This window comes from Ambystoma mexicanum, chromosome 11, assembly GCF_040938575.1.
Source record: "Ambystoma mexicanum isolate Mex_15411 chromosome 11, UKY_AmexF1_1, whole genome shotgun sequence".
Taxonomy (NCBI): domain Eukaryota; kingdom Metazoa; phylum Chordata; class Amphibia; order Caudata; family Ambystomatidae; genus Ambystoma; species Ambystoma mexicanum.
Window position 1 is genome coordinate 205,905,136 of NC_090934.1, and position 20,856 is coordinate 205,925,991.

Here is a 20,856-nt window from a genome sequence, read left to right on the forward strand (position 1 = left end):
AGGATAGGCATGTAAAAAATACCAAGAAGGAATGATGCCTGACATTTAAGAAATAAAGTCATGTGACACATTGCGTTTATCGGGAATTAAGAGACCTAATTTCCATCATTCGTTTTGGTGTTAATTTGAACACTGTTTAGTTATATAACTATGGCCTATCTGTCTAAATAATACCAAGAGTGGACTTATTTCTGTTCACGCATTTTGTAAAGAAAGAGTTTATTTCTTGCTAGCAAGCCAGGATGCAATACAAAATGTCATGTGTAAATATGTTTCTTAATTTTAAATGCTATTTCTCAGAACTGAGCATGTAACTGAACTGGTTGTGTCTGGTACTGTGACCCCCCAGACCTTTGGGCTGGGTTTATCAAGGAAACAGGCCTGGTGCTTCAGTTAAAAATATAAAGAAATGTTGCAAGAGAGATCTGAACTGTGGTGATGCATATAACACAGCCAACAGAAATGACCTTTAAGGTCAGGTCTCCCCATTAACTGTGCATTAGCTTTAAACAAAAACCTTTTAAGCCCAGGAATGGGGGGGCATGATCACATAGGCCAGCCAGATGTCCTGATCAGGTCATAGAAGGGAAATGAAACCTAAAATTTGGTGGTGACTATCTCAAACTGAGGGACCCATGTGATGCCTTCCCATTGGGCCACCTTTTCTTTAATCAAAAGAGAATTGTATGTCCCAGTGAGCTCACTGTGGATTCAGAATAAAATGGATAATAAGCCTGTCTGGACCATGTTAAAACCATTTTTTTTGCGATGGATACAACTGGAGTTATGAGAAACATTATGGTTCTGGCCTTCCCATAATTCCTACGGAATAGAACGATGGTGGGACGATAGGCTATGGAAGTAAGGTTTGAATCAGGAAGGGGCAGATGTGTGACTATTTCGGCTCAGGAGTAAATCGATAAAAACGGTAGCTCTGCCCAGGAAGGGAGTGCCGAAATAAAATGAGTATTTTCTGAATTGCCATAAAATATAGATTTCAAATATATTGATGTGCCAGCAATTATCTAAAGAATTAGGGTAGCTGCCACGTTGTTAGATTTTCAGAATCCAAAAGTATATTATGTATTTTTTCTCCTCCCTCAGCTTGCATAACCCGTACTTCCAAAGTTCTGGTCCTATCAGCACCCAGTGGGCATCTTGGTGGGAGGTGAAGGGAGAGAACTGGCCGATCTGTAGCATGGAAAATATGATAATAATGGAGTACCACCAGCCCTATAAAAACTCAGTTTTCTATCTGAGAGGGACAGACTTGCTGATCTTTCTTTGACTTTTTGACTCTTGGGACCTTTCTTTGGACTTTTGATTTTTCCCTTGACTTTCCCACTCTATTGCTGGAGGTAGTCTTCCTCTGGACTCTTGCAGAGAAATGGCAGAGAGACAGGAGCGCTACCAAGGCCTTAAACATTGTGTGAGAGACAGAGACTGGGAAATCTAGAAGATAGCTGGGCCTGCCATTTGAGGAGCCAGAGGAAGTCTGGGTGCAGGGAACTACCCTTGACCGAAGCCTTTGACCAGATGTGTGTTGTCCTCAGAGGAGCCCTGCTGTTTCCCTGGATGTCCCATAACTAAGGCCCCCCATGTAAGTAGAAATATCCCAAAGCTATCAAACATGTGGGGGGATCTGCCAGCCTTAATCTCCATCTCACATAGCTGGTAGAGGGGTGGTACTGGTGATAGTCTTGGCACAATGTATTAAGTCCAATTCAAATTAATTCCACTATAGAAAATCACCCTATCAATTGAATTGTGTTGGGAACTTCCGGCCTTAATCATTTCTTTTTTTAAACATTTTTTTATTTAAAATGGTTCAGTTTACATTTTAAAGTTTTCATTTGTATCGATAACTCGTTATCTTTCATTAGCAAATCATTTATCATTATAAAATATCTAAAGCAACAATCTTCACTTAGGTGGAAAATAAAACATAAAACAATAAGTGTTCCATTAGCCAGGAAATGGTCATATCAAGCTTGTGTAGCGGCTCAAAATGTTGTTCAAGAACTGAACGATGGTGTAGATCGTTTTTTTATCCTTTCCCAAAATGATGGTCGCCCATCTTTCTTCCGGGGCCATTTGTTTTGCTGAGATCTGAAAATGATCTCTTTATATGTTTCTCTTTTCGCTGACTGCTGGGCAGTCCATAATGTTGTGCTGCATTGTGTCTTGTACTGTCTGATTAAGGCAGAATCGGCAGTGTTGGTCTGAAATGGGAATTTGTCTAGTTTTATAGTCTATATCTTGTTGGTATAGTATTCAGGCACAATTTCAGAAATGTGTTCCAGATGCACTTGTCCGGAAACAAATTTAAGTAGTGTGGCAATTCATTTAAAGCCTGTATGTTGAGGTCACAGTGTATATTCATTTGATACACTGCTTTTAGTCGGGGGTTTTGGCCCAATCATTGCGTTCAACTTAATTTTGGCATGTTGTGGGCGTAAAAGTAGCATTTCCATAGATATGTCCTCGTTTATCAAGAGTTTTTCCAGATCTTTCTTCCATGCTGTCAAAAAGGTATTATTCATGGTGTTCGGAATTATTTTGAGAATTTGGAGTGCCGGACTGTTATCGCTGGTCATAATTTTGCAATAAAGGTCACATTTTTTCCAAAGAACAATTGAACAGAGGGATTGGGTGGCGATTTCATATCTGATTCTTACCGTGGGATATGAGCACGGTAGTGCTAGGATCTTTCTCCAAAATATTGCTTAATATTTTATCCATATTTGAGGCGCCAATTTGATCAAGGTTTCATTCCCATAGGTAAGGATGGGAACTACTTTTTGCCTATAAAAGGTGATGATAGGTTTGAATGAGAATTTTCCAAACTTTGTATGGAGGTAGCATCCTTGTCATGCTAGGGCTTAATCATTTCCATTAAATTGTGGGGAGGGAGGAAGCTGTGTAGATCCTCATCGCATTGAATTGAAGTTAAATCAATTAATTCCCATACAGAAAATCACGGGATGAGTGTTGTTAGAGTTCAAAACTAACAAAGTTCATGCCCAGTGTATTAGAGCGGTATAACCAATAAAATACTTGAGTGACTCTACCTCTCCGAAACCCTGGTCTTCTGTACCGAAGGGGAGTGTCCAAAATCCCAAAATAAGTAACCCTAAAACGCTACTATTCAAGTGAATGTATAGGGTGCAAAGCGAAATATTCATTTGCATCCCAATGATTTTCCCAAAACCCTGCCTTTCATGCAAATTAAAAGCCAAAAATGATTTTTCCCATTGAGTTCCTTTCTTGACTTTGCCTTTCAAATAAAAAACCCCAAACCATGTTGCTACTGTATTTCCACTCCCTGTACCTTGCCTTCAGAGTAGAGGGGTCATATCTAATTGATGCCTGGAGGGTCAGGGTTTCTGGGAGAAAGGAGTATTGTGCCAAACTGAGCAATCACTATGTGTTTTGTATGTTTCCTATTGGTTAATTTGCAAGAAATCTGATGTAAATTGTGACTGCCAACTTCAGAATTTTACTTGGCTCATATCGCAAATTGAAGGTCCTTTAAACCTGTGTTAGTCAATTGGAGCAAGACATTTTTATTTGTGATATTGTGTAGTGCCACAGCATTGGTGGGTGATGTTTTGGTTGCTAGTCTTCTTTGTCAAACCTTAAATAAATATATATTCTTATTGTACACCGGCCTGGTTCCTAGCTCATTGGTGGTATAGAGGGTATTTGTTGGGGTGGTGTGAGTCGGGTTGGATGCCTCACTAAATTCTGTACAAGCAGTTTGGGTGCACACCACCTTGCTTGGGGGGAGAAGAAACTCCCTGAGTCGAAAGTGACTGCTTAATTAGTCATGACAAAGCTGGGGACTTGTGGCCGGGGTTTGGTTGAGAGTCTTCACTTGTGACAGTGCAGTAACAGCAGGCTATTTATTTGGGTGTAATTGCATCGCAGCGGATGGAAAGTTGTGTTACATTGTGAAGGTGCCATTCAGACTTGTACCCTGGGTTCCAGGGTAGTGTATAGATAAAACAGTGTTGATTTTGAGTTGTCATTGTGAGTGGAAACTAAGCAGGAACAGGGTTCAGATGTTTGCTCTTGCATAGAGAGTAGGTGCAGAACACATTTCAGAATGAGCACCGTAGAAATCAATATGGCCAGGAAGCACCACCTATCCAAATTGTGTATTTAAGGTGAATAGGTAGAACAAGAACATGAAATGTGGCAAGCCAGAATGATGCAGGAGGTAACCTCTGCAAATGTTGATATGTGGGAGGATAATGGGCTGTTACATCAGGCCCTCACAAACTTTTCCATGACACAGACCATCAAAGAGGAGCAAATTAAAATAGCTCAGCTCACAGCATACATGTATTTTCATATGCTGCTCATGGAAGAAAGACACCAGAATAGTGTCCTCGGTGCAAAACCAGAAAGGAAGGAAGAGTGGAACCTTTTGCTGTGCACTCTATTTCGTTTTTCATTATTTGATTAGATGAATAGTCCAATTTATCTTTCTTCTGTTTAAAATTAGACAAGACACCTTTTGCCGGTTTGCAATTTCTTTATTCCAATACCAGAATTTTAATTCATCTGAGAAAAGCCCTCTACACGTGTTTCACTGTCATTACTTCTCTGACAGATGTTCAGGAGGGATAAGCCGGTTTTTGGCTTTAATTTACAAACAACTAAAAAGAAACAGAAAAATAATGTTTTGAAACATTGGTTACACTTTGTTGGTCTTGTCTAACATTTTCTAAGCATTTTTACGAGAAAACATTTTTTTAAATAAAGGTTTGTGATACCTAAGGTTGCCCATTGAAACAAGCCCTAGCACGTATTACTTATCAAAAAGTTGCACTTACTTGTGTACTCGCAAGTTGTGTAACTATAGTTTGGTAAATGCATTGTTATTGTGAGATTGTTTCCTCTCCTTTTATATAACTGGTTAGAAGGGTGTCTTTATCCAGTTGGTTTATATACCTGGATAGAGAGAGAATTTTTCAGTGACCTTTGTGATTTTAAACACTATTCCCAATAAAGCAGAGTATGCTGCATCAAAGATTTAACTGCAAAGTTCTGCTTACCTAATATGGGGGTTCCCATAGTTTTGTTCAGAAAGGTAGTCCCGGCATGATAACCTGTGTTCTATACGTCCGTCTGAGAATTTTGTTTAAACAAAAGCGAGCTCACGATCACATGTGCCTCGTAATCACGTGATCGAGAGATCGCCATTTTGGTTTGGGATCATTGCATGCAATACAATGTTTTACTGGACTAACGGCTAATATAATTCATATTCAAAAAGATATGATTCCTTTTATGAGAAGGGAATACATGTAACAGCATCAGCTCATCCTTTTGTATCTTACTTCGAAAATACAGTAACTTTATTTGACTTACGGTCACGTATCTGCATGGTCATGAGATCTCAAAAAATCCTTTCTATATTAGGAAACACTGCTGCAAAGCAGTATTCTATAAGAATATTGTAATGAAATATTGTTATCTAACTCTATGATAATGTCTGTCAGCCTTATTAGACAAACATTACTTTGCAGCTAAATTTTACATGTGACTTGTAGTCCTCAGTTCAGTGGGCTGACCAAAAGAAAAAAGTCCATCTTGATAGTTTGCTGGTATAACAAATTTGCATGAAATTTGTAAATATAAATATGATACTTTTAAACTATATTTAAATAGAAAATGATAACAGTCTAGTCAGCTTTTCTCAAACATGTTTTTTAAACTTACAGAAGCTGAATCATCTCTGCTACTATGCTAAGACCACTATAGCAAGTATCCAGGATACATATCTAGTAGGCTTCTCTCACTCGCAGAATCTTTTCGATTTTGCCTCCTCTTAGCGATTTCATAATTTTTTCTATTCCATAAAATTTGATCTTGTTCTTAGCTTCTCCTTTATGCTCAATTAAATGATGGTATCCTAAGGGATATTGGATGTCTTCTTTGGTAATAGCTCTAAAGTGTTGTTGAATTCTAGTCTTTAGTTTTCTTGTGGTCCTACCAACATATAGTTTGTTGCAAGTGCATTCAATGACATAGGCCACTGATTTGGTGTTACAGTTGATAAAGTCTTTCATTTTGTACATTTTGCCGATTGGTAAAGAAATGCCGGTTTTGCCATTTGCTGACAAGGGGCAGCTTATGCGGTTACCACATTTGTAGTTTCCTCTGAGAGGTTTTGAACCCGATAGTTGTGGTAATCCTCTAGTAGGTTGTTTGGTAGTAAAATGTGAGTAGCTCAGGATATCTTGAAAATGTTGTGGTTTGCGGAAGGTGATGTTGACTTGATCATCCAGGTAACCTGAGATATCTGCATCCATTTCTAGGATATGACAGTTTTTCTTTAGCATTTTTCTTATTTGTTTGGTGTTTGATGAATAAGTAGCGATAAATCTTATCTTATTGAATGGATCAGTGGTACTTTTTTGTTAACTAGAAGTTCCTCTCTTGACCTTTTTGCTGTTTAACATATGTTTTATGTAGGTGTCCACTGTTGTAGCCTCGAACTTGTAATTTTTCCATTGATGCTTGTACATATTTTTCGAATTCCTGAGATTCTGTACAGTTTCTTTTTATTCTGAGCATTTCGCCATAGCGAATGTTTCTAATAATATGTTGTGATTAATTACTTTCAGCATGTAAGATTGTGTTCCCAGCTTTTGGTTTGACATAGAGCTTTGTGTAGATTTAGTCATTTTTCACATAGAGTTCACAGTTTAAAAAATGTATTGAATTCGTACTTTCATTGATGGTGAAATTCAAGTTGTATTCATTAAAATTCAGATAGTCATAATATTGTTTGAGGGTATTTTTATCTCTTTCCAGATTATAAGAACATGATCGATATATCTTCCCCAATAGATGATATTTTCATTAGTAAATGTTTCATGTTGCCATGCATGTTCCAATTAAAAAAATCCAACATATAGATTCGCAAACGAGGGCACACATTTTGCCCCCATGGCAGTCCATTGTTTCTGCCTGTAAATTTGGTAATTGAACAGAAAGATATTGTTTGTAAGCGTAACATTCAACATTTCCACTAACATGTTATTTTGATTGTGATATGAGACTGACCTCATCTTGAGAAAGTAGTTGGTTGCTTCGATCCCTTTATGATGTGGTATGCTGGTGTATAAGGATGAGACGTTTAAGGTATCTAATCTGTAATCAGGTGCCCAGTTTATTGCTTCAAATTGCTGGATAACGTGCTTGACCAGTGTGTTATCATCAGATTCCAGCCCTGAACCAATTTTGGGATTGGGTTGGTACTCAATTTCTCATAGCAATTTTCTATGTTTAAGTGTTCTTCTGCTGCTCTGAGATAACCAGATGTTTTCATCAAAACAATATTGCTGCCTTTATCAGCTTTCTTAACTGTGATCTCAGTGTTTTTACTTAGTTTCTCAATTTCTGTTTTTTCTCTCAGGGTTAAGTTGTGTCTGATTTTAGATGAGTATCCTGTAAGATAATGGTGTCGTAGTCCTTGAGTAGTTGCTTTGAAAACCAAATCTATTACATTTTCTTGTTTCAGGTGAAGCGTAAATGTAGATTTTGGCCTTAGGGTAGTTTTCTCACTTTGATCTATCTCAATGTCCATATCTTCTGAAACTGTTTCCAAAGTATGGATGTTCTCTTCTTCTCCCATATTAAATAGTTGAACAGTGTCCTCAATATGGTATACAGTTGGTTCTGATGGAATTTGGATATCCTTTTATTTTCTGATTCTTGAATTGCAAAACCAGACTGAGCTTTTGAATCAAGCCCAGAAAGAGCAGAAACAATTAGAAGCAGAGGTGCAACAGAGCCAAAACATAGAAAATATTATTGAACAGTTAAAAGATGAGTTGAAAGCACAGCAGCAAGAAAATGGAGAGCGAGAGGCTCAATTTCCTGCACTACGAGGGGAGTATAAAGAATGTGTTGAAAATCTGAGCGCAAGTCAACACAAATTAAATGAGCAGGTTGTTCACAACAGAGCCTGCTTAGAGGACATTTTCACATTTCAATCACTGGTAAAGCAACTGACAGCTGAAAACAGCCAGTTAATTATTAAGGGGGTTGATTCTCAGGGTGAGTTTGATCAGATGCACCAAGATCTGAACACCTTGAAACAGCAGAGAGAGCAGTTGAGGGAAGAAAATAACAAATTAAGTCAAGAGAATAGTGCCCGGTTGCAGGAAGTATGTCAGTTAAGGGTGGACGTGGAGAAAAGTGAGTTATGTTCTCAGCAACTCTCAGCAACTGACTGAGATGAGGCTAGAAAATGCAAAATTAATGGAACATGTGAGGCAAGCAGAGGCTGACATAAAACAGTCGACACAGGCCAGAATTGAGCAAGAGGAGGTGATTAGTTTACCTGAACAAGAAATGCTCTGAATATGTGCAGACGATGCAAGCCTCATAGAAGCATCTCCCGTAGCAAACAGAGGCCCCGCCCTACGTCCTCACTCAAAGCTTCAGTACGCCCTTTAACCTACCTTCCTCTTCAACATCAAACTCAAAGCAATCCCACTCCTCCTACCATCACAGGCAAAGGCCCCACCAAAATCCACAGCATCCACCATAATCAAACCCAACCTAAGCAACAGACACCTCCCCCACCTCCTCACTTAGCCTCTCAGAATCAGGACTCCACCCCTGATCGAGGCTCTGTTACCTTGCCCACCGACCATCTGCCCTTCCTGACATGCGCCATGATCAATGCTCGATCACTCCCTGACCAAGCACTCAATATCCATTACCTCATCACCAAATATAGCCTTGACACACTAGCCATCACTGAGAGCTGGCTTCATGAAGCATCTGGCCCTGCCCTAGCGCTAGCCATACCCATGGGATATACATCCTACGGAATGACAGACCCACCTCCATGGGAGGTGGAGTCGCTATGATTGCAAGGGAATCGATTGACCTTAGACAAGTTCACACATCCATTTATGGGAATACTGACCTTCTCTCACTCAAATTCTCACCATCCCCTACTTGCACTACCACCACTCACCTCATCTACCGCCCCCCTGGCTCTTCTTCAAACATTGAGCAAAACATACTTCATATTCTCCAGGATAACCTCAAAGCCTCCTCAAAAATAATCTTGCTGGGAGACCTCAACTTGGGCCTCCATGACCCTAATGACCTACCTTCCAAATCAATATCTGACGCATTCAACACACTTGGCTTCACTCAACACATCACCAATCCCACACACAACAAAGGGCACACACTGGACTGGATCGCAGATCACAACTGTCAAATCTCCACCATCGCCAACACACCCTGCCCATGGTCTGACCACCATATTATCCATTTCTCTATCACACAGCCAAAAAAGCCAATAGCACTACCCAACCCACTTCCTCCTGCTGCCACAAGGAGCTCATGGAAGCTTACTAGAGACAATATCCTACCCCTGATCAACACTCCCTGCCTTCAGGCTCCCTTCGCCTTGAACCCTACTTCACTAGTGGATACCTACATTTAAATCCTCTCTATTGCAGTGAACACCTTAGCCCCTAGTACCTCACAAAGCGAAGATGGTCAGACACTCCAACTCATGGTTTACCCTTGACCTATTAGAATTAAGCGCCCTGAAACAACATGTCCAGATTATTTGTCTAAAAGAACTCATCATCTCTGCAAAACAGGACTTCACCAAAGCTTCCAAATGATATAAATCAGCCATAATCTGTAACGCTTACCTTGGGCTCCGCGGGAACACTGCTCCTTATAACCTCAACTACTCTTCTCTGGGTGCGTGGTTTTCTCACTACCCCTTTCTTCTTTCAATAAGCAGAAAAATCTATGGAATATGACAAAAAACAGTCAAAATGTGGATTCAGTGTAGGTGCTGTGAAACAGTCTTCTCACTAGTCAACCTCTCCCTCCCTGCGGACTTCCCTTGCTATCCTCTATTTATGTTGTTATGAGCTCTCCATCCCGCTCTTTGCGGAGGCGCAAGTTCTGAAGAGGGGAACAGTTTCTTGAATGGGAAGGAGTGGGACTTTCTTAGGAAAAGGGAGTGCAATGAAATACTGCCTAAATATACGGGCAAGGAATTTTTTTCCACACCTTACCAATCAACACCACAGCCAGAATTCAAACAAACTAACCCTAAATACCTAAGTGGTGAGAGGCCAGATATTGAGTGAACACATATAATCTTTCCCCGCTATGAAAACCTTCCTAATAACGCTATTCAATCAGGAGATAAATGCGAACTTACATTCCTCACAAGAAAGGCACGGATGCGTTAATGGAACAAAAGTGTCAATGCTTTAATGCCAACAGGTTACCATTATGTGCGTATGGCGCTCTAAGCTAATGTGACCAAAAATAAAAGTGACTGAAGTCAGGTGCCTCCTGTTCTCTAAGAACGGAATCTCCTCACGAGCAGTGCGAGGAAATGCGCGGCAAGAATCACTACACGCACTCTGTGGGAAAACTAAGCCGCACACTCGCTAATGCCACAATAAACACAACTCAACAGTGTTATAACATGTGCGATACTTGCAGTCTGTTGAAGATGACAGGAAACCTCTCCCAACTAACTCCCTCAGAGAAGCACCAACTCTTGACAGAAAACCCGCGACAGGATAAGGGCAGGAATATGACGGGGAACAGGGCTATGGCAGAAGGGAACAATGAAAATAGTAGGAACACTGCAATTCGGGGATAACTAGGAATGCTACGTCTGTGAAGTTTTAGTCAGGAGTTGACTAACGGTAAACGTCCGCTTTGACAGCTGAAGACGCGAAGTGCAGGACAACAAAGGAGAGGGGCTTAAATACTTGCAGAGCCCAAACCACTAGACTACACTGCAGCATTCAGGGAAGGCCCCCCGGCGGCCATATTGAGTGATGCGGAAATGCCTGAATTACTATTGGCCACAGTAACCCTTCTGCTATTAGCCCAGGAATGATACGCCGCAGCCCAAGAGCTCCTGGGGAAATTCTATGGAAAAATGATGTGGTCATGACAGTATTCCCCCCAGAACCCCTCCTATACTGGAGCTTCCCTTCCTAAGTTTGCTTGGGTTATTGCGCTGATAGGCCCTTAACAATCTGGGGGCATGAACATTTTCCAGGGGCTCCCATGTCCTATCCTGAGAACCGTACCCTTTCCAATTCACTAAGTAGAACAACTTGTTACGCATAATCTTAGAGTCCAAAATTGCCTTGACTTCATATTCGAGTTAATCATTCTCTACTTCCACAGGAGCTGGAGCATCGTGGATACGAGTGTTAGGACGGACTGGTTTCAAAAGGGAAACATGAAAGACCGAGTGTATCTTCATGGTTTTTGGAAGTGTTCATTTCATAGCGACTGGGTTGATTATTTTCTCAATGGCGAATGGCCCCAAAAATCGTGGAAGAAATTTTCGTGACCCTTTTAAGGCCAAATTCTTGGTGGCTAACCACACCAAATCCCCCACCTGATAATCTGGAGCATCACATCTTTTGCAATCCGCAAATTTCTTTTGAGACTCCTTGGCCAAGGACAATTGTTTTCGTGCTTGATCTTCAGCAATAGTGATCTTTTCGTGCAGAGATTTCACGGCTGGCATTTCCAAAGGTTCAAGTGGATCAAAGGCTGATGTGTGTGGGTGCCGGCCATGAAAGGTGTAGAATGGACTAAGTCCAGTGGAGGCATGGACAGAATTATTATATGCATACTCAGCAATCCACAAAACATTTAGCCATGTGTCCTCCAATTGGTGCAGCATACATCGCAAATACTGTTCCAAGGTTTGGTTGGTTCGCTCAGTTTGAACATCCGTCTGGGGATGATGGCTGGTGGACAGACGTACATCGATTGTTGCCAACTCACAACATCTCCTCCAGAATTTGGAAACAAACTGACTTCCTCGGTCCGACACCACTACTGAAGGAAAGCCATGCAGTTTCACGATGTTTTCCAAAAAGGTTTTTGCCAACACTGATGCGGTTGGTAATCCTTTCAATGCTACAAAATGTGCCATTTTGGAAAATAAATCCACTACCACCAAGATAGTGTCAAACCCTTCACATTTAGGTAAGTCCGTAATGAAGTCCATAGAAATGGTATGCCAGGGAGCAGGTGGTACATTCAATGGTAAGAGAAGGCCAGCAGGTTTCCTTTTTTGAGTTTTATTTTGGGTGCAATTACCACACGTTTTCAGGAATTGAATGACATCTTTTCGCCAAGTAGGCCACCAGTATGATCTCTTCACTTTCTCCAAGGTTTTGGTGATACCCGGATGGCCTTCCAACAGAGCTCCATGATAATTAGCAATCACTTGTTCTTGCAGCTGGGGGGGTGGGCAAATACAAGCGTCCCTGATAAAATGGTAAACCATCTTGTACTGAAAAACATTCTCCCTTTGACTCCCATTTCATCAATTCCTCCTGAGAGATGCTAGATTTAATCTGATTTCTCAGCTCTTCAAGGGTCGGATCTGAAGTATCCATAATTCCAAGCTACTTCTCCCCGGAAATTATCTACCCAGGATTCACAGGCACATAAGCTTTTTCCCCTTTTCCGATACGGGAGAGGGCATCTGGCTTCCCATTACGTAGACCAAGTCGGAATGTAATGACAAAGTCATATTCTGCAAAAAAGAGGGCCCATCGCAACTGCCTAGAGGATTGTGCCTTTGCAGAGCAGAGATATTGCAAGTTTTCGATGGTCGGTGAAGATGGTTACTGTGTGCCTAGCTCCTAGCAGGTGATGCCTCCATTCTTTAAGCGCACACTTAATTGCCAATAGCTCTTTGTCAGTAACAGTATAGTTCAATTCTGCAGAGGAGAATTTTTTGGACCAGAAGGCCACAGGGTGCAGTTCTTGGGTGTTGGGGTTGCGCTGAGATAAAAAAGCTCCCATGGCCGCATTTGAGGCATCTGTTTCCACCAAGAAAGGAAGATCAGGTTGCGGATGTTGGAGCACAGGTGCAGCGGTAAATCATTCCTTTAGTTTCTTGAAGGCCTCATTAGCTTCCTTAGTCCACTCAAACTTTCTGTTTTTTCTAAGCAAGGATGTGATAGGATGGACCAAACGAGAGAAGTCAGAGACGAATCGCCGATAAAAATTCGCGAATCCAAGAAAACTTTGAATCCCTTTGACTGAAGTGGGCGCAGACCAGGTAAGAATGGCGTCGCCCTTCCTGTTATCCATCTTGATTCCATTAGCCGACAGAATGAATCCCAAAAACTCCACTTCAGGAACATGGAACTGACATTTCTCTATCTTAACATACAGAGAGTTGTCCTTGAGAGTTTGAAGTACAGCATTTACGTGCTTTACATGATCTGAAGGGTTTGCGGAGAAGATTAGAATGTCATCCACATAAACCACCATACAGATGTCCAACAATTCTCTGAAGATGTCGTTCATAAAGGACTGAAAGGCCGCTGGAGCATTGCGAAGTCCAAAGGGCATCACTTGGTATTCGAAGAGACCGTACCGCGTTCGAAAAGCGGTTTTCCACTCATCTCCTTTCTTGATTCGAATAAGATGATAGGCGCCCCAGAGATCGAGCTTGGTCAATATTCGAGCCTGTTTCACCTGATCCAACAAGGTGGAGATGAGGGGAAGAGGATATCGATTCTTCACGGTGATCTGATTCAATGTGCGGTAATCAATACAGGTTCGCAAATCTCCTTCTTTTTTGGGCACAAAAAAGAGCGGTGAGGCCACTGGAGACTTGGATGGCCTGATGAATCCGTTGGCCAGGTACTGATCCAGATATGATCCCAAATGGACATTTTCTTTTTCGATAAGGGCATAAATTCTGCTGCATGGAAGCTGTGCTACGGGAGTGATATCGATTTGACAATCATAAGGCCTGTGTGGAGGCAAAACTTCAGCCTGTTTTTCTTCTTGAAAGATATCCTGGAATCTTCGATACTCTCTTGGCAAGGAACCGATGAGACCTAGAGTAATCGGAGTACTTGGATCAGGCTGCAGCAGAGTTACTGGATCTTCTGTTGACATACACATACTCTGACAACTAGAGGTAAATGTTAGAGTTCGGGAACACCAATCGATCAGGGGATTATGCTTTTCTAACCAGGGTATTCCCAAGATGATCTGGAATTGTGGGGCTCGAATAAGGTCGAAAGAGATCCTCTCCCTGTCTCCCTCCTGACAAAGCATGATGAGATCATTAGTGCACTGCGTCACGGGACCTGACACCAATGGAGTGCCATCCACCCCGGAGACGTTCTCGGCTTCTAATTTTTCCCTTAAAGGGAGTCCCAATTTGCTAGCCAGAGTTAAATCCATGTAATTGCCAATGGCTCCACAGTCAATGTATGCAGTCAATGCATGCCTCTTTGTGGGGGTTTCAGGACTAAAAAGGACGATTGGGAACACAAAGTGTGAGGTCACAGCAACCTTTTCCATGCTCGACAAGCTGACCTCTAAACTTGTTGGGCACTGGAGTTTTCCGCCACCTGATCCTTCTTATCTTGATTGACACCCCCTAAAGGTTTCCTAGCAGGTTTGACAGGACAATCTTAAAAAGTGACCGGCCTTGCCACAGTACAAACACAACTGTAGTTGACGTCTTTTCTCCCTCTCAGCTTGGGATACTGGACCTAGGATTCCCCCCCCAACTGCATAGGTTCCGGATGAGTGTCTGAGCCTGGTTTTAACAATGGTTCTCTGGGGCGAACTATAAAGGCTCGGCTGTCTTGACGAGCTCGATCTGTCCTTCGGTCTTGTAAACGGTGATCCAACTGTATGGTTAAGTCAATGAATTCTGTGATGTTTTCAGGCGGATTCACAACTTGAGCCAATACATCTTTCAACTCACTGCGCAGTCCACGATAAAATAATGTTGTTCTTTTTTCAGATGGCCAATTTGTTTCTGCCACCAGCCTGTTAAAGGTGGCCACATATGCAAGTAGTTCCTGATTGCCCTGCTTGAGCGACAGCAGTTCATTGTCCAATGCATGTCCTTGCATGTGCCGAGCAAATAGTTTTTCTAACTCTCGTTGGAATTCTGCAAAGTTCTGTAACACTGGGTTGTCCCTATTAACCAGGGGAATAGACCAATCGGCCGCATATCCACCCAAATAAGACAAGACAAATACTACCTTAGATTGGTCAGTGGGAAACACTCCGGGTCTACACAAGAAATGTAATCTGCACTGATGAAAGAAGACTGCAAATCTTTTAGGATCCCCTGTAAAACGCTCCGCGGGTGCCAGAGGAATATTCCCAGGAATTACCACTTGGACTGGAACCGGGGACGATGTGGAGATGGAAGCCTGGGGATTAGTTTGGGGTAAGGGCACCTGTCCCGCTTGATTTTGTAACATTTGACGAGCCAGCTCCTCTGTCCGCTCTCTATTTATTCCCAATTCTCTTCTAAGGGCACTGGTTTCGGACCGAGCTGCATGGACTTCAGCCCTTACTTCTCCCAGGAGTTGGGTTAACTGATCTACCTCAGGAGTTCCCATGGTGTCCAGGCAGAGCACTTTTCTGTACGGCTTCGCGTTCTGTAACGCTTACCTTGGGCTCCGCGGGAACACTGCTCCTTATAACCTCAACTACTCTTCTCTGGGTGCGTGGTTTTCTCACTACCCCTTTCTTCTTTCAATAAGCAGAAAAATCTGTGGAATTTGACAAAAACCAGTCAAAATGTGGATTCAGTGTAGGTGCTGTGAAACAGTCTTCTCACTAGTCAACCTCTCCCTCCCTACGGACTTCTCTTGCTCACCTCTATTTATGTTGTTATGAGCTCTCCATCCTGCTTCTGTGCGGGGACGCAAAATCTGAAGAGGGGAACAGTTTCTTGAATAGGAAGGAGTGGGACTTTCTTAGGAAAAGGGAGTGCAATGAAATACTGCCTAAATATACGGGCAAGGAATTTTCCACACCTTACCAATGAACACCACAGCCAGAATTCAAACAAACTAACCCTAAATACCTAAGTGGTGAGAGGACAGATATTGAGTGAACACATATATTCTTTCCTCGCTATGAAAACCTTCCTAATAACGCTATTCAATCAGGAGATAAATGGGAACTTACATTCCTCACAAGAAAGTCACGGATGAGTTAATGGAACAAAATTGTCAATGCTTTAATGCCAACAGGTTACCATTATATGCGTATGGCGCTCTAAGCTAATGTGACCAAAAATAAAAGTGACTGAAGTCAGGTGCCTCCTGTTCTCCAAGAACGGAATCTCCTCACGAGCAGTGCAAGGAAATGCGCGGCAAGAATCACTACACGCACTCTGTGGGAAAACTAAGCCACACACTCGCTAATGCCACAATAAACACAACTCAACAGTGTTATAACATGTGCGATACTTGCAGTCTGTTGAAGATGACAGGAAACCTCTCCCAACTAACTCCCTCAGAGAAGCACCAACTCTTGACAGAAAACCCGCGACAGGATAAGGGCAGGAATATGACGGGGAACAGGGCTATGGCAGAAGGGAACAATGAAAATAGTAGGAACACTGCAATTCGGGGATAACTAGGAATGCTACGTCTGTGAAGTTTTAGTCAGGAGTTGACTAACGGTAAACGTCCGCTTTGACAGCTGAAGACGCGAAGTGCAGGACAACAAAGGAGAGGGGCTTAAATACTTGCAGAGCCCAAACCACTAGACTACACTGCAGCATTCAGGGAAGGCCCCCCGGCGGCCATATTGAGTGATGCGGAAATGCCTGAATTACTATTGGCCACAGTAACCCTTCTGCTATTAGCCCAAGAATGGTACGCCGCAGCCCAAGACCTCCTGGGGGAAATTCTATGGAAGAATTCTGTGGTCATGACATAATCACAGCTAACTCCAACTCCTTCAACACTAGAATCAGCAATACCAAGTCAGAGTCAAAAGATATTTTCACCATATACAGAGAACTTGTATCCCCTGCAGTTCCCCACACAGGCATCATTAAAGACAAGATTTGGTGTTATAGCATCCAAGAGGCACTCCTAGGAAAAACTGAGAACTTGAATAGGAAGATCCTAGCTGAACAAGCGACATTCAATATAGTACCCATGACCTCGAGCAATAATTGCCCCCTTGCTCCCTAAATCCACCACTCAGATCTTCAGAGACCTCTCTGAAACTGATGTCACCAACTGATTAATAGTCGAAAACCATCAAAAGGCGACATATGCCCTGCACCCCTCGTCAAAGACTGTGCCGACATACTAACCCCCATTATCACAGCCATCATAAACAACTCCTTCGCTCAAAATACTGTTCCAGCCAGCCTCAAGGAAGCTTGAGTACTCCTTCTCCTGAAAAAAACATCCCTAGACCCAGCCATCCCTTCAAGCTACAGGCCAATCACCACTGTCCCCTTTCTCCTAGATATTTTGGACTAAGCTGCCTACCTAGAAGTTCAGCAGTTCCTGGAGGACAATCACATCCTAGGGATGCGTCAATCCTGTTTCCGCCCAAGCCAGGGTCGGAATCCACCCTACTCAATCTAAAAAATCAATTTTATGAGATTAGGGACGAAGGCAAGTCTGCCCTGCTCCTCCTCCTAGACTTATCTGCAGCATTTGACCTGGTCAACCACCAGATCCTCTGCCACCACCTCACCACTAATGCTCATTTCTCACCTTCAGCCATTGCCTGGATAGCATCTTTCCTGAATGGAAGAGTCATGAGGGTTTTCTCATAGATTGCCAACACCTCTCCCTCGCCTATCACCTGCGGTGTGCCACAAGGATCATGCATTGCCCCTACGCTCCACAATATTTTTTACCAGGCCCCTATTCCAGATTTTAGACTCACCCGGCATAGCATACACTAACTGTGCCGACAATACTCAAATCTTGATCCCCTCTCAGGCAACTACCTAGAAGACTCTAACACCCATAACTCAATCTATTCTACTATTCAAACCTGGATGGCAGCCAATCATCTCTGTCTCAGCAGCGAAAAGACAGAAATCCTGATTGCTGGCCCACCAAGCGCCCTAAAACCCCTCAACAATCATTATTCCACTTTCATAATCGACAATTGCTCAATTGCTGTCTCTAACACCGTAAAGACCCTAGCAGTCTACCTAGACGCATCACTCACCATGACTAGACAAGTAAGTGCCATTGCCTCCTCGGCAGCCTACGCTACCAAGATCCTTAATGCAGCCAGACCCTACCTCTCCAAAAACAATAGCCTAACCATTGCCTGTGCAATCATTGGTTCCAAGATCTATTAATGTAACATGCTATTCAATGGCAACTCAGAGCAGCCTTGGACATCCCGAAAAGAGAGCACATCTCGAGAGCTAGAAGAGACGCACACTGCCTCCCTAGCCAGGAGAGCATCATTTTCAAAACACTCAAGCACTGGTGTCAGAATTGAAAACTCAGGCCTTTGAAAACAAATGTGAGAGGTTGGAAAGTGAAATAGCCAAATACAAACAGGTCGTCCTTCTTGCGCACCGAGAAGGACGACAAGGACTGTTGGCTGTTGGTAAATGCTGCTGGAAACGCGGCTTGCGTGAAATTGACATTGCGCGTTTGCTTTCATCATCATTTTCATCAGGCAGCTTTTCTGACGAACGAAAACGCGTGAAGGAGGACGTCCTCAAAAGCAACACAGGAAGTTGCATGGAGGCAGCTGCCATTGGGCTGGTAGGCTTGGTCACTCCCCCTCTAGACCAACCCTCTTACTATAACTACCCAAGGTGAAGCGCACCTGCGCGCGCACCAAGAAGGACGACAAGGACTGTTGGTAAATGCTGCTGGAAACGCGGCTTGCGTGAAATTGACATTGCGCGTTTGCTTTCATCATCATTTTCATCAGGCAGCTTTTCTGACGAACAAAAACGCGTGAAGGAGGACGTCTTCAAAAGCAGCACAGGAAGTTGCCTGGAGGTGAACTATGTTAAGACTGGAATAGCTTGCTTTCAGAAAGTGTGTCAGTTTAATAGACACTTAATGGACACTTAATGGTCGGCCTGACTGCAAGCCTGCCAACGCTTTGATAATTAGTTTGAAAGACTGTTTTTTTTCTTTCTCTTTTTTCTTTTTTTCCTTCTTCTTAGGCAGCTGCCATTGGGCTGGTAGGCTTGGTCACTCCCCCTTTAGACCCACCCTCTTACTATAACTAACCAAGGTGCAGCGCACCTGCGCGCGCACCGAGAAGGACGACAAGGACTGTTGGCTGTTAGCTGTTAGTCTGTTAGTCTTAGTACGTAAACTATCTCTCTATTTAAACATACTCATACTAAAATCAGTCTAAGACTTGTGCAGGTAAGAAAAAAAAAGTATCTGGGACTACTACTGCGAAAAGTTTGTAACGTGGCTAAAAGGTGAAAAATGAAAAATAAGAAATCCAAATTGCCAACGGTCATGAAAGACCCACGGGCTGACTTTTCTGCGGCAGTATCCACACGCAGAGCTAGCTTAGCAAGGGCAGCTGCGCTACCACTCCCCCCGCAACAGCCTGACGAAGAAGAACTTATTGCATGTGCTATAAACTGCTCTAATAATTTGAAATTAGGCAAGGATAAGGGAACGGAGGAACTACAAATGAATGCTAACTCACAATCCTTGTTTGCGGAAGAACTAATTGATCTACCGCAAAAAGAGGTTCTGAAAGAATTCTGGTCTGAGTTAGCTAATACTCAAGGAGAAGTAGGCGCAAATGAACAAATGGACGATGACACCCCTAATGTATTTAGGACAGCGGATCTAGATACCTTTCAATCGAATTATATGTCTGCTTCTATTATATCTATCGGTACGGATTCGAATAATGAACTACCTTTGGATAAGTCTGACAATACTGATATTTGCACATTGATGGGGATTTTTAACCGATTAATTTTAAGTGAACTAAAAAGACAAACAGACTTATTAGCACAAATTAATACAACTGTCAAGCAGGTTCCGGATAAGCTTAATGAGATTTTAGCTAAATCCATAGGAAAGCCACCTGCAAAACCTTTAATTGGTAGAATATCAGAAGAGACTCCTATGAATTTAGAAAAAATATCTAGCCCTGGAACTATTGTGATAGAAGATTCACAGAAACTGAGTAACCCAAATAAAAACGTGGCGGGATCTAAGACCACGGTACTAGCGACTGAACTGTGCCTCAAACCAAATGTGGAAAAAGTAGGGGGAAATACGAATATATCGAAAAAAGAAAAAAAAAGCTAACACAGATGCAAAACAAAAATAAAAACAAAAATTTCCCTAAAACATTGCGTACATTTTTAAGAGATGTGAATTTCAAAAACATGATAGAAACTGAACAGCAGGATTTGATAGGCTCGGACAAATCTAAAACTGGGGAAAAAAAAGTAGATACGGAAGAAATCACGAATATAAGAGGCGATGTGACTAAAGTTAACCTATCCTTGCAGCAGGAAGTTTATCATGAATCTGAAAAAACCATCTCTGAAACTATGAAAAAAAAAAAGAGAAGGAATCCTTAGATATCGTATCTCAGCTGTCGCTGTTGAAAACTGATATGGCAGGTATCTTTGAAATTTTTAAAGCCAACTCGATGATACCTACCGTAATATCAAAAACCAATTACCCGATAGCTGAGACCGAGAATAACCCTGTAGGCAACACTGTAGGCCCAATCACAATTTGGGAAAATAATGGTACGAAACAGAAGGCAAACTCGAAGATAAAACTTCAAAATACATCATCTTGTGCAGGGAGTTTGCTGATACAAAATGAAATGTTAATATCTGACAGTGAAATTGTGAATGCACTTTTAGAAGATTTTAGTAATGAAATGGAAACAAACAAAAAAGAGCACATTCATAAAATCGAAGAAACGAACGGTGGATGCATGGTGGTGGCGGAAAATGAAAAGGGTATCAAGCAACAAGATATTACTATGATAGTAAGAAAAATTAAATTTTAGAAGAAC